General features: G+C 39.9%; 1 long non-coding RNA gene across 1 annotated transcript in view; it reads left to right on the top strand.

Moving 5' to 3' along the window:
- The window catches only part of LOC135315015 (uncharacterized), a 334,179-nt gene that overhangs the window by 192,641 nt on the left and 127,896 nt on the right, over window positions 1-13,642 (top strand). The window contains exons 5-6 of the long non-coding RNA XR_010374447.1: window positions 7,914-8,070; window positions 9,515-9,543. This is a non-coding gene — a long non-coding RNA (uncharacterized LOC135315015). The remainder of the gene's footprint in view (window positions 1-7,913; window positions 8,071-9,514; window positions 9,544-13,642) is intronic.

The raw sequence follows: 13,642 nt of genomic DNA on the forward strand, positions 1-13,642 counted from the left end.
ATTATTCTGGGAGGTTGGGGCAGCTGGGCTTAACTTCTGATTAACTCCAATGTGTTATTGTGAGTGGGTTCCTTTTACGGTCTTGGAAACAGAATTAAGGCTCAAAACGGAGTCAAGTGCAAAGTCGCTTTATTTGGCCAGAAATAGATACAGGAGAGAAAAGCAAAAGAGGAGGAAAAAAAAAAGGTGAAAAAGGGAATGAGAGGGAGAGAGTGGGACTGTTGCAACAGCTGTCACCACAGATCTGCGGCAGTCTGTCCGGTCTGGGCGGGGAGACCGGGTGTCCGATGCATCTTTGAAGCCAGTGGAGGAAGAGATGTTCCAGAACCCACCCCCTGTTGTCTCTGCTGGTTTCCCCTTGTATAAGGTTGCTCTCTTGCACAGCCAGTAGCTGTTCTGCATACCCCTGCCTCCCACTCGGCCGTGGGGCGCGTGCCCAGTACTGTCACTAGAAGGTGCTTGAAAGTTCTGGAGGGTCCGAGCCCCCCCACATATGTTGCCAGTCAGCCTTGGGCCCGGGCGTATGCGCAGAGGACGAGTACTCCGAGATAACGGCGTGCACATTCCTGCCAGGTCAACCTTGGTGATTAAACTGTTCAGCTGCCGTAGTGATCAGGCATTAGTAGCGAAACTTGCCTGCCAACAACGTTGAGACAAGTTTCTAGTCCCTGACACCATCCCGTGGCTCAACATCGGTGGCGAGTACAGAGACAGTGGTGAGAGAAAGAATAGAAAGAAAGGCAGAAAGATTAGATCAATAACAAAGATTTTAGCTATGAAGGCCAAAACATTATAGCAGTATCAACTCTAAACAAGGCCAATGCCTAACATTAACAACAGTTCAGTTTTCGATAATAAAAAAAACAGACTGGGGGGACGGTTTATGCAATTTGGACTGTGGATGACACAGGTTGATGTACAGCTCTAATTTGTTTAACTCCATCAGGTGACACAGTGGGTACAAACTGCATAGTTGCGACAACACGTTGGATTAACTGTATGAAACATGGGGTGACACATGGCAAAACAGTAACATTGCTAGACCACACAGTAGGTAAAGTAAGATTCATTTAATCCAAGGACCTCCTGGAAGCCAGGAGAGTGTATCAACATTCCAGCCTTCCCAAGTTTGGACAGGAACATGGGCTAATTTCTGTATTCCAGCAGTAATTTGTTTTATGACCTTGCCATTGTCATCTATCTTTAAACAGCAATTAGAATAATTCAATTTCCCACAGACTCTGCCTTCTTCAGCTAGTAGGTAGTTGACAACCATGCGATGCTGATAAACTGCAGTTCGCATTTGGGTTGCCTGGTCTGCCAATAGGTCAAGGGCCTCAGCTTGATTGGTGATAATTTCTGATATGGCTTGCAGCCGGATAATGCAATTTAGCTTGTAAATGGGTTCTCGGGCACCACGAACCCATTCATTAGGGTTCCATGTTGTGGGTCCATAGTGTCATATCATATGTTGGGGGGTCCACATGTCTTTACCCCAGGACTGGCCACTCCCATCAGTGAGGGAGGTATCAATAATTTTGGATCGTTTTTCCTGCTTCAAATCATCATATACTTGAACACCTAAATGATTTCTGCCTGTTTCTGAGAGGAAGAAAAACAAGGGATACCAGTATAACAGGGCTGGAAACTGTCCCCCTACCCAAAACTTTGCTTAACATTTTTTCAGTAGGGAACGTAGTCAGAAGAGATGGTGAGAGGGGAAAGTGCACATATGCAGGGCCAGATCCAAAGCTGGCACAGAACAAATTGGTTTGACTGTAGACCCTGGAGTTGTGCCTATTTACCCCAGGTTCAGGCAGAGAGAGAAAGCTTATAAAAGTCGGTGCAGAGTTTGGTCAGGCACAGTGGATTGGGGGTGCTTCCTATCTGCAACACCACATTCACGTATTGAATTAACAAGTAAGACACATCAGGGCAACTAAACAAACATAATCTGTGACCTGCTCCCTTTAACTGGTACTTCAGTGTGATGAGCTCATTAAGGGTAAATTTGCTAACGCTCATTTCATGTTGGCAGAAGACTGGTGTGTAGTGCATGCTGTCATCTCAACAGGAGATCAAGAGATATCCAGCTCTGACATGACCCATTATTGCTAAATAGCAAATTTGTGTAGTTACTTGTGTTTCATGGAAATGCTTGATGCACATTAAAGGAAACCTTTTGAACCCAAAGCTCATTAATTTTTCTTAGTTCATCAAATTTGCAGGCAGGCTGCTGTACAGCCCAGTTCTCGGCACTCTCCTGTCAACTGTCTAATGAATATGGATGTTATTTGTACTGCTCTTTTAGGGCAAATGCCCAAAGCCTGATGCCTGTGTTTCCCCCTTGGCATTAACTAAATTTGCAGCAATTAGGGCCCAATCTTCTGAAGTGTTGAGAGCCCTTAACTCTGTTGATTATAGCAGGCTTGGCATCCTGACCTGAAAGGCCATTATGCCAGCTGAAATAAGTGGAAGATCTTGGCATGAAACCTGTTCCATGTAGTAATTTTTCCAGCTTTCTGTGTACAGTTTCTGTTCTTAAATGAAAAATGGTTAATATGTTTCCTTTCACTGAACAGCAGATTCACAATAGTGGTTGTTTTGCTTGGGCCTGATTTACTTTCATGATAGGCATAGGTTGGGTGTTGGTTTTTTTTTTTTTAATTGAAGTCTTAGTACAGAGAATTGACCAACTTCAGCAGGTGGATATATGCTTGGGAATAGCCCAAGTGCTTGGTACCCAGAGTTGCATATTCCTACATTTCCTGCTTAAATGTATCCAGCCTCAGCAGTGCCCAGTGATTTCACCACCAAACAGCAACCAAATGGTAGCAAAGCTGAATGGAGTTAAAAGGACCTAGTAATATAGTAGTGTCCCCATCATTATGTCTCATTATAAGTAGAACCCACTTTTTTTCTAAGATTACCAGCTGATCTAGAAGAACTAGTCGTGAGTAATCTCAACCACTAAACAAAAGTTTGAATGTGAATTGGGACTGCACTCTGTCCTAGACAGTTACTTACTCTGTTATACTAGTTCCTTGAGCGTGAAGTTGTAAAGGAGTAGTGTGAATGAAATGTGTGCTGCCACTGCTTCTGATCAGTCCAGCACAAATTGCTGCTAATGCTACTGAAAGGAAAGCAACAGACTTCCCCTGATTGTGTAAGCTAATACCGCAGACTGACCTAGGCTCTCTGAGACACAGATACACATTTTGTTATGATAACTATTCTGCAGAGTCCTTTCCTCCAGCACATGGGAGAGGTGGGTATTCAATGGCAATATATTATGTTTTATCAAATTTCAGCAGTTAGAGCCCTTAAAATGGACCAGAGCATTTACCATGTATTTTAGTAGATTTCAAAATTATTAGTAAGTGATACCAGGCTCTGGACAGGCATTTGTGATGGACAGCAGTTAATGCTTTTGGAACTAAAAATACAACTGTTACATGGTGGAATTGTATTGACAGGATTGATATATACACATTGACAAGGCAGGCAAGACTGATTTTCAACTGGATGACTGTAAGGGAGTCATGAGGAGTCACAAGCAGTGGGTGAAATAGGTCAGGATCAAGAAACTATGTAGAGGATTCACCACTGAAACATCAGGTGGTTCTGACATACTTAATCTGAATACACTGGCAGAGGTGTCAGTTAAAGAAAATGTAAGTGAAATTTGTTTACCTGACTGCTCTACCCTGTGCTAACAGTCTTTCTTTCCCAAATATTTTACTGACTTGCAAGTTTAAATAAATAAATCCTTTCAATCTTAGGTGATATTGGCTTTTATCTTTTCCTAAGAGTGAACAGAAACTAAAGCTTGCCATTTACTGCTGCTTGGATTTCAGTGGGCTTAGTGTTGTGGATATTGCTAATCATGAGTCTTACTAAAACCACTTAGGTTGGACTGAGGGATCTTTATGAGGTTTTTTAGGGGTGTGTGTGTACATATATATATATATGCGTGTATATGTAGTGAAAATATGTTGATATATGACATTTAAATACCAAAACCTATCATCTGATAACTTACCAGGCATCTTGTCTTTTATAGCATCTTTTTTATTTTTTTTTTCTATGCGGTATCTCACAATATAATGCAAAATATAAGCATTTGTGTTAGGCTTATTTTTCGATGGCTGTTCTGTGATAGATGTATTAGTAACATAGACTATGGGGAAAATGGTCATAAAACCTTTTCTAGATAAGGAGCTTCAAAGCCTTTGCAAGATGAGTTACAAATCAGAGGTACATGGTTAATGGGGACGATCAGCAAACAACTAGCATTCTTGCATGCAACAGAGCTGTGTACAGTGTAGGGAGGGCTTTTATGCCGTGGCTGTAATCAGTAGGATTCCACAGTAATCTTTATTACAGTTTAGGTACCAAAAAAATGCGATAGCTGACATTTGGTTATTCATCTTGTCCATCCTCATGACATCCATCCAGTATTCTTAAATGTGCAGTGGATTTACTCTTCCCTGCCCTGTTCAGTCATGTGACCAAAAGGTTTTAGTCAGAGAGAAAGTCCACTTGGGAAAGTTAAAAATACTTAGAGTTTTAAAAAAACTGTCAGCTGATGACTAGCAACATTTACGGTGAGAAGGGACAGAGAATTTAGGCAGTAGGAGAGCCTTTCTGTTTGGAACAGTAATGGAAAGTGAAGCACTGGAAAATGTCTGTGAGATCTTTATAACTGGAAACATGAGTTGGTCCTGCCTTGGATTAGATACCTTTTTGGAGTCCCTTCCAGACCTATTTTCTACTATTATGATAACTTCATCCACCTACATGACACAGCCCAGGAGATTTCAGCAAGTCTGAAACTGCTGGGAGAATGAGAGAATTTGGCGTGCTGCCTTTGCAGCCTGAGTCACCGCATTTACACTTTTCTGGCCCTAAGACCAAGTACACAGTTTTTTTGACCACCCATCCATATAATTTGTTGTTGAATTCATTGCTGGGTGTGCTGTCAGGGCTGCCTCTTGAGCAAGCCAGAACAAACTCCCAGGGCATACCACTCAAGGGTGCACTTGGCTGCTATACACATAAGCTCCAGGACTCTGCCTAGATGAGCAGCTTCCATCTAATCCATCTGGTCTCATAAAGGTATTAGGTGGCTGATGGCCAGCAGGACAGATGGCACTGAGTACTTTCCTAGAAGAGTCCCAAGCATCAGCTGCTACAAGGATAGGAGGAGTTTCTACACACTCTGAGCACAGACAGGATTTAAGTAGCCTGTAAAATGTCAGGTCTGGAGAGTTCTCTGGGACAGATCAGGTCTATCATATATTGGTATAAGGTCAATTTGTCTACATTCAGCTCTTCTTTACATTAAGGAGCCCTCCTCTATACAGGGAAGAGATTCCTCATAGTGATTTGGAGATGATTCAGTCAATATTTTGTTAACCAAGACAGACTGACTTTCAATGACCTCCTCAGGCACCCTCCAGCAAAAACTGGCAATTTTTTCAGTTGCTGTTTCTGAGGCAAACATTCAGTTGGGTCAAAGAGCTTTAGGGTTTTTACTGAAATGAAAAGAAAAAGAAAATCCCGTATCCATCTTTGCAGTTCAGCTTGTTCAATTTGACACCTGGTGTTGGACCTTATGTCAGTCTGTGCTTTGGCAAATTTCAAGTTCAATAAACACATCCTTAACACACCATTTGGGCTAGACTAGATACAGACATAGTCAACACTTTCTTTTCCATACGTGGCATCCAGTATGATTTCAAAAGCCTAGATTCATGTTTAAAGTTCTAAAGACTTTAGCTAAAGTCTTTTATTTTGACATTAAAAGTGTGCCTGAAGGGAGAGGATAATCATTCTATCTAAAACTGCAAATGTCATGAAATAAAGGGATAGCTTAGTGGAAATATATCTAAATGTATGCACATCAGAGGCTACTAGAATTTATAAATAAAGTTCCTTGTATTTAAAATAGACCAAAGCAATGATAACAATAATAAAAAAAAAGATTACCACCTGGTCATTAACATGTAAATCATTAACTTAATTAGGATTCTACTTAATGAAAGGTTTTTCAGTCCTTATTCCTAAGTGTTTTCAGTGTTATTGAAATAATAAATTAGTTTTATTTTCATGCTTTTAGTTGCTGGAGAAAGACTGAGCTGGCTTTTAAATTTTTTAATGCTGTGAATGGCAAAAAGGGATGGAGAATTGAGAGATAAGATCAAATGTTCCCTGTGCTTAACCTGTAAAAACTAACAGGAGCTATCGATGACTTTGTGTGTGGTATTGAAAACATGATCTAGGGAAGTAGTGTTTTACAGCTCGACAGAGTAATGACAAAACGAAAAAGAGCCTTTCTTCTACTCCTTTTTCAAAGCAGACCTGTCAGGTCTCACGCTGTTCACAAGCAGCTGCAGTCTCCTGCAGAATCCTGAAGCAGGGTCAGAGGCGAGTTGCTCCCGGGCACGCTTTGTGCCCTGGTAGGCTGTTAGTTCTCGTCAGTCTGGCTTCTCCTTGTGTGTCCTTTCTTTATTACACCTCCTATTGTGGTCCAGAGAGCCTAGGTAACATGAAACAGACATTGATTTTGCAGGATTCAGTCTTGTTACAGATGGGTGGAGACACAAAATCCAGCTTTCAAAGCGTTATATCCCTCTAGCAGGTCCTGTTTCTATTGAGGTTGGGTGATACCACAGGAGGCAGAGTTATTGTGATTGGTTTTCTTTCTGCTGACTATTAATGGATACAGTCAAGGGTCAAGTGTGCTGAGGAAGCACAATGAACAATGTACTAACTAAACAGAAATCGTGGTCATTCATTGAGAACTGAAGATCACAGATGCCAACCTCTGCTATTCAAGCTAAAAAAACTTTCCATGTTGGATTTGCCAGCGTGTCATCAGCCCTGGCCAGTCATCCCTGTGAGATAATTGCATACACCGAACTTGCAGTAATGCTTGTCCTTCATCATCTTTTTCAGCCTGGCCACCATAGGCCTGCCAAAACCTCACATAGAAGTGATAGCCTCTACTCATCCTTTTGAAGCCCCTCTCCTCATGCTGATTGTGTCTCTTGCATGGTAGTAGTGAGGTTGCTGAAACTATGATTTCTAAATATATAATAGAGGCAAGTTCTGCAGAGATAGTGTATTTTATTAGATGAATTAGGTTGGGAAAAGCAGACAAGCTTCCTGAGCTCCCAGTCCCTTCCTTGGATCATTAGAATTGTATCTACTTCAGCCAGGAAGTGCTCACTCCCTTCTTTTCCTGATAAGTGCTCTTAACAAGCTACCTAAACTCCTCCTTTGTTGGAGAGGTTTTCCTTTATTATTTGCTGAAGGTATCACTGTCTGCCACTGACAGCCTCTTTTCAACTGACATTCAGAAGACTTTCTGCCATCTGTTGCAGACCTTTCTGCTTTGGACCAAATTTGCATTTGAATTTTTGCATTCAGAATGAGTTTATATGAAAAAAGCACATTTTGTCATTTTCTTTCTGAATTAAAAATTGCAAGTGATCAAATTCACTTAGAAACAAGGCAGTTTTGTTTTTCCAATGGAAACGGTAGACCTCTGGGCTTGTTCCACCTCTGCTCAAAATAACATTATTGAAAAGTCAAAAATGCATTTACTTTAAAAAACCATCCACACTTAAAAGCTTTTATATGGTGCTTTTTTTAAAAAAAAAAACTTTGGTTTTCCTTTCTTCCAAAAATGTTAGCACAAAGCAATCAAATATCTGTCTATTTACACATTTTGTTTCACCATTTTAATCACAGTCAAGCTGATCCATAAAGGGGGCTTGAATGAACACTCTTAGTCCTTTTCTTCAGAATTTTAAAAATAATTTTGCTAGTTAAGTGTTTGTTTAAACTTGTCTGATGAGTTATGCTAAATTTACCTCTGAAGACTGAAATTTTTCATTTGTTCACAGGAATGCAGTTTAGTTAGCAAGGACAAGTGTTTTTCTCATTATCAAGTTTGCACTGAAGTGCAAACACATTGGAAACTCACAAATGAAAAAATCTTCAAGTGGCAGAGCGGAAGACTGGGAGCTACCTCTCTATAGTATTTATTCACTTCAGTCTTGGGTGAGTGAAAGAAGTTTGTGATAAAAGCAATAGTATTATTACTATAATAAGGAGACTTAGAAATGCTGCTGATACTGCTAATCAGTCTTATTGAGGCTTTAGTGCTGCTCAAAATAGAATAAGACCAGTTGATCACCTTACACGTATGACATTGGTCTTTAGAAACAGTGGAGGTGATCACTACTAGGAAATGGCATCTGGCAGCATGTTATTCATAAAGCTCACTTATGCTGAAAACTCAGTGGGACTCTACAGTCGTATTATTCCTTCTCTTCTGGGCTCCCTGAGTTGGCTGGTGATATTTCTCAAGAAGCTCAAGCTGTTATTTCCATTCTGCTTGCTGCAGCCTGAAAAACATTTAAGTGAAAGCTTAGGAGCAGTAGGAAGGGGAAGATGGGGAGCTGGGCACAGATGGCATTGGTAATAAGGCAAAGCAGCTGTCAATATTATTTCAGATCGAGTTATTAATGATTAGCACTCTAGTTTGATATGTTGACAAGACCAAGCTTGCAGTTTAGAGTGTGCTAACTTGTCTGCCAAGAGCAATATGGCTAAAAGCAGAGAAGAGGGACAAGTCTTTAAGAGTTTCTGATTGCTGACTCTCACTGCTTTTTTCAGTAGGAACTGCAGTCATTTGCTGCAATGACTCATATAATGAGCTTATAAGTATTTGCAAAATGGTAAGAAGAAAAAGCAGACAGTAGAATGATGTCATTCAATTGGAACAAGTAACTCGTGAAGCATTTTGAACCTTGCCTTTCACTCATGCTGAGATCAGCATGCATCTCTGTGTTGTTTATACAGGTCAAACAAGAATCTTCTGTCATTTAATGACGGCCTCTGTCAATAGCTTTTCATTCTCTTGAAGTACTACATGTGGGCTCTTTCCAGAAGCAGGATATTGAACTAGGTAGACCAGTGGTGAGACACAGCTTAACTCACCCACATGACCTCATTTATTGATTGAAAGAACATGGCTTTTTGTTTACCTCTCTATCACTCAACAGTGCTATCTATCTCCTATTCTGGAAATGTGTTTACTGTAAAACATTTACTGCAACTGCTCTTATTTCGAATTCCAGCTTCCCTGAGTGGTACTGTATGCACAGGATATATTATGATATTGTACTGTACGTGGCTGCAGTTTGAATGTCTCACAGGAGTGCTCTGAAAATGAATGTCTCTATTGCATGCCTGTGATGAGCACCTGCCAGACTGAAGTCTGTGTTAAAATAAGAAAGAGTGACACTGAAATGACTGTATCATATGTCCATCTGAAAAACTGTGAAATAAATGAAACTTAAAAAGGAAAATGCATCATCTTTCAAAAAGAAGGAAAAAGAATCCTTTTTTAATTATTTTTAACCTAAGAGCTTTAGTTGAGGTGCTTCATGTATGTCTGTCTTCTCTACTAAGTGCATTTTTGCATTTCTTTCTCTTAAAGGTATCAAAGGCGAATCCAGCTGTCTTGGGGTAAGATTTTCCCCTATATCAGTTTTTTTGAAGATTACTTAAGTGAACATGCAAGACTTTAGAATCTTAAGTTTGCTTCTGAAAGGGAGATTTAGAAATTAAAACATTAAATCAGAATTTCTTACACTGCTAAATCAAGTGCTGTGGAAGAATCCAAATATATCAATTCATTTGTCTTTAAACAACCAACCTAGTAAAACTTAGAGGAAACAGGTGTTTTATCTAAAAAATTCTATCTTCCCTGAAACACTCCACATTTCTGTCCAGAAATTTTTACATGATAGTGTTTTGCTCAGAATGTTTGAGTCTTTCTGGTCAAGATTTCCCTTTCCGATTATTGAGATTTTAGTTGCAGTTCTCAATCCTTTAACATTTCTCCAACTCTTGGAAATGGGTACCAGTTGGCATTTACAGTTTAGAAAGCACCTCACACTGATTCTGGTAAGACTGTTTTCAGGCCCTGGAGAGCATCCCCCTTCCAGGAGTTCAGCTGGCAAAGATATGGAGTTCAGCTGTCTTAGTCCAAGATCAGCTCCTTTGCTGATAAGAACAGTTGTGAATATACCAGAAGAGAGGGCTTGCCCCTCCTTTCCCTTGGGAGCTGCTTATAGCTGAGACTTTAGCGCTGCCCCTGCCTGGGCCATACCACAACTGTGTAGCAGCTATGACTGTGCCCAGTCTCCCACCTCTGTGAGTCTGATGGGACCTGCTGGTTTGAATTCCTGGCTTGGCCTCAGACCTGCTTCACTGCTGCAGACTTGCTGGGTGGTCACTGCACTGTGTCTGACCCTGACCAGTCTCTCAATCACTCTCTCTTCTAACCTGAAATTGCTGCTCTGCATCCTGCCTCCTTGCCGGTTACGACACTGCTCCTGCATACTTTATTATTACGCTTGGCTACTGGCTCACCTTCCCTTTTGGAGCAGCTGCCCTTGCTGCTCCCTGAAAACTGCTGGGTACTGAAAGCTGTCTAGGTCAGTCAGCTTAGGAGTATTTGTCTGAGGTGATGATACCTTTGTTGTAGATGATAAACATGATAACCTGCCACTCTAACATCAGGATGGAACTAGCTCATTTTCCACATCATGTACCTGCATCTGGAAGTGAACCCAGGTGGAGGGTTTAAAATCAGGATTTAAAACCATGGCATGCATGTACCAGTAGTCATGAGTTTTTGTTCCCAGTCCTGTCTTTTGAGGTTGTTTTGTAGATTTCTGTTGTAGAACTGGGTTGAAAGGTCAGAGATTGACAGATCAGATGAGATGACTGGTTTTTGAAGAGTATTATCCTCCTTGTAAATGGGTATTTCTGACTTACTGATTGCTCTGAGAAAGTTTACTCTGCTGTATAAGCAGTTTGATTTCATCCACAGAGCTTCTATGATGGCATGTAGTGCACTGAAGGAAGTGGGTTACATTCTGGAAGAGCTTTGAGATGGGGGCAAGGTGAACATACTTTGTTGTGAATGTGAGAAATGCATTGGAAGATGTTGCATTTTTACCTTAGGCACAGTCTGACTCTGTTCAGTGTGTGTGGGCACACAGAAATTTGTTTCTGAGCATTTTGAAAAGGAAGATCTTTATTTGAAGAGGACAAAAGGGAATTTGAAAGAGGGATTCAAGTTATGACCTTCTTCCAGGATAGTTTATAGTCTGAGGATTGACTTTCTATATACTTTCCAGGATAGGGTAGTATGTGGCTTATCATACAATTATATGTGCTAACAAGAAGTTTCTTCAAGGAAGTAATCTATCTGATAGAGGCATGGTTTTGGTAGGTAGAGGTTATCTTTAAGTTGCTCATGTACATTGTGCACTTCTCCCAATAAGTGAACTTCTGTCCTCAATGTTTAGGATGAACTAGTTATTCTGTAGAGACACTGGTCTGTGTATTTTGTACATCACCATTTTTCTTTTGACCATTAGTTCTGGAACACTGATGTTGGTGAATTAACATGTGTGTTTTACCTTTTCTCATCCAGTAGCTGGGCAGATGGTTTTATCCTATGGTTAGCTGACAGTGCAAGCATTAAATATAAAATCCCTTGTAAGCCAAGTTTTTCCTCTTGAATCTTCAGGGACTGGAAAAACTTGGCTTATTTAATTTCATCAAGTCAGATTCACTATCTAATTAAATTTTCTTTGGATCTATACCAAAGTTTAAGTATCTGGGCCCAAATTACAAAAAGTTAAGAGGTGAATTAAACATATGCAAAGTTTGGGTGTTCATGGATCTGGTCGATTTCTGCAGTCTTACTACTAATTTCCAGTTTCCACTGTGTACTGCTTGTCTTATTGCACTCTTTTCCATTGCTGCCAGATGTTCCAGTGCATTTTAGATCTAAAAATAAATAAATAAAAAAAATGCTTGTTTCCTACAGTCTGCCATATAGGACTGAAGATCATGCTTCTTTCTTTGTGTTGTGTTTGTTTCATTACTATTATTTAATTGGTTTCCACCTTCTATACTTACAAATACAGGGATTTCAAAGAAATCCCAGTGATGTCCAAAATTGTGAGGTATCTTGAAATGAAAAAAGACTCCCCAAGGGTTAGTTATTTTTCTGCTTGAAAGCAAAGTACGTGGAACCTCTTGACAGAATGCAATAGCTCTCAGAAGTTGCTAAATACCTCTATATCCCTGATGGTATCTGAAGTCAATGGGATTTTCTATTGATGAGGTAGTAACTCCATCTGGTAGTTCAGCTACCCTGTACTCATTGCAGGGGTGGTTCCTGGAAGTCTCAGGATATACTATATTCCATAGGAGTGTGAGGTTTGAATTAATGCCTCCAGGAAAAAAAGTTGTCACCTAATAAACCTGAAGTTTCTGTAAGTCCTTCTGTAACCTAAGGTGTAAACCTTAGGTCTCTGCTTCTGTTGCCGCATCCAGCAGTGGAACGAGGAACAGAAAGGACAACATGACTGGGGACTGAGTCTCCCTTGTCCCTAGTATGAGCCCACTGAGGGAGAAGCATGGAGCAGAAATGCTGACCCTGCTGGAGGATTCTTTTAGAGTCTGCTGTGAAAGGCAGCTAGGATTTTCACAGATACTTTTACTAAACTGAAGTGATTTACTTCCAACATAGCCCTGTCTGTGGTGCTATTTATTTTTGATTCTTATACCTCTTTTATGGTCATTTCACAGTTGTTTTGAAGAAGATCACATTAGCTTTTTCCACATAAACAGAATAAATTTCACCTTACTTTGACTGTTTATTCCTGAGAGCATCAGCCCAGAGATGGTCTGGTTAGTTAGAACATACAGAGAGTTCTGTGTATCTTAAAACTTTAAAAACTGGCATTTTTTTTTTTTTTTAAATAGAAAAGTACAGTGCAACTGTAAAATATATACCCATGCAGATGACATAGAAAAGTACCACCAAAGGGTGCTGAGTTAAAAAACTCAGGGATGCTCTTTCTCTGGGATGATAGCAGTTCTGATAATTTGGGAAAGACACACTTCAAGTTTGAAAACTGCTAGTAACAGATAGATACAATGGAGTTCAAGATGCTTTTGGTGAAACATTATAATCAGAAAAATGTTCTTTGGGAAAACCAAGCATTTTCACTTAGGAACTTAGATGGCTAGATAAAAGTTAAAAAGGAAATCATGTTCAAGCCTCATCTCTACTTGTTTCGGACCAATAATTTTATTCATTCCAATACTTTAATTCTTAAAACATCAGTTTATTTTATGCTAAGACTCAAACACATTATTGTGTTGGAGCTGTTCTACACTATGGGGAAAAAAATATAAAAAGGAGAGACAAACATCTTCAATATTATGGCTTAATAATGGAGGAATTAACCAGAGCTAAACAGGACAACTTGAGGCAGGTCTGTTTGAAATGAATAATTAATCAGAATGTGAACAAATGGCTGAAATGATATCTTTCAGCAAATCTTAGCTTTTCTTTCTGGAGAGAATTTGGAAGATCATCATGTCATCACAACATGGAATTAGAAGTATACTTGAAAAATTCTTATGAAATTTTGTTAGTGGGAAAAACAGTTTCTTTTCATTGGAGGCCAAATAGTGACCATGACGGGATTCTGCTTGTTATCATGGATGGAATAGCTGTCCCCTTGAGACTCTT

This window comes from Phalacrocorax carbo, chromosome 9, assembly GCF_963921805.1.
Source record: "Phalacrocorax carbo chromosome 9, bPhaCar2.1, whole genome shotgun sequence".
Lineage (NCBI taxonomy): Eukaryota > Metazoa > Chordata > Aves > Suliformes > Phalacrocoracidae > Phalacrocorax > Phalacrocorax carbo.